The sequence below is a fragment of the Priapulus caudatus genome, unplaced genomic scaffold (genome assembly GCF_000485595.1).
Source record: "Priapulus caudatus unplaced genomic scaffold, Priapulus_caudatus-5.0.1 Scaffold1837, whole genome shotgun sequence".
Lineage (NCBI taxonomy): Eukaryota > Metazoa > Priapulida > Priapulimorpha > Priapulimorphida > Priapulidae > Priapulus > Priapulus caudatus.
Genome location: NW_014578898.1, coordinates 44070 through 45696, shown reverse-complemented (window position 1 = coordinate 45696; position 1627 = coordinate 44070).

Sequence of the window (1627 nt, the reverse complement as noted above, 5' to 3'; positions counted from 1 at the left end):
TATAATGTACATAGTGACCATGTTATACTGATAATAATACATAAAGCAACTAAGAGTATACATGTAAACATAAGAAAGTGGATCAATGAGATCTCATTATAATAAATAGTAAGATCTTATTATCCACTCTTGATTAAATATACACGGTCTGTCTAATTATACATAATATGTACGTACATACATGTATATGTTTATGCATGTTATATATAAACATATACATATACATTTACAGTCACATACAAATATATTCCGTGCTTGTGTGATATATTTCGTAATAGTGTAGAGGAGATTGACGCCATGCTGCCAATCGTCCGTGAGAGACAAACATATACATGTATATAATACAGGAAAAGCGTGCGTGCACTTGATAGCGTTTCTACGCATACATCATATATATACAATCATATATATATGTGTATATATATATATATATTTATTTATTTATTTATTTATATTTATTTATTTATTTATTTTCATCTACGCGGAATGTTCATTCGCTAATTAAATCCACGAGGCCAATCAACAGCGCGGAACCGCGCATGCGCACGCGCCGCGCTACGAACGACGCGAATCTCGCATCGCTAACGAAGTACGATGACGTAATTCGCGTGACGTCATTCGCGTGACGTCATCCACGCTGTACCGACGCGATCGTCACCGCCGCCACCGCTGCGGGGCGCCACTAAAATCATCACCGCCTATCGACTTAGAGAAACAGGAAGAGGAACCGGAAGCTGCTACCTGCGCGGGCGGGCGGACGGACGGACATCCGCTCGCGCGCTCACTGGTTGTAGGGCCGCGTCGTCTGCCCGTAGTACTGATTCACGCCGGCGGCGGAGCCAGCAGCGTATCCGGCATGCAGCGTGTTGGCCGAGCCGGCGGCCGTGAACGTCGGCATCGCCTGCAGCAGCCCCATCTGTTGGCCGACCGTGGAAACAGGCCGCAGGAGGGTGGCGCTCGCGCGCGGGTAATAGAGACTCGATGGCGTGTACGAGCAGAAGGAGTTGTTGCCGAAACTCTGGTTCATGCACTGACTCTCCTGCCCGCCGCCAGGATACGCTATCGTCGCCGACCGGTTGACGTCGCCGCTGCCGACGATTCCGTGACGACACTCGGCCTCAATGGCGTTGGCCGTCGCCTGGGCCGACGTCAGCGACGACAGGCTGAGCGTCGGCGACGCTTCCGACATGAGAGGAGACTCTGATTTGATGTCGATGTCGCACGACTTGAGACGTTTGATGTCGTCTGCAAAAATAGAAAAGGCGGGAATGTGTCACGAGAGAGCAAGCAGACGAGAGAGAGAGAGAGATGAGGAAAGGGGGAGAGGGAGAGGGGCAGAGAGAAAGAGGAGCGCAAGAGAGAGGGGGAAAGAGCGCGACGGCGAAAGAAAAATAGTAGAGATAAATAGCGGGCGAAAGAAAGAAAGAGAGAGACAGAGAGAGAGAGAGAGAGTGTGTGTGTGTAACAGCGCGAATAGAGAGAGCGAGATAGTGATAGAGAGTGGGAGGGAGAGACAGAGCGCGCGCGAGAGAGAAAGAGAGAGAGAGAGCGAGATAGTGATAGAGAGTGGGAGGGAGAGACAGAGCGCGCGCGAGAGAGAAAGAGAGAGAGAGAGCGAGGGAGAGAG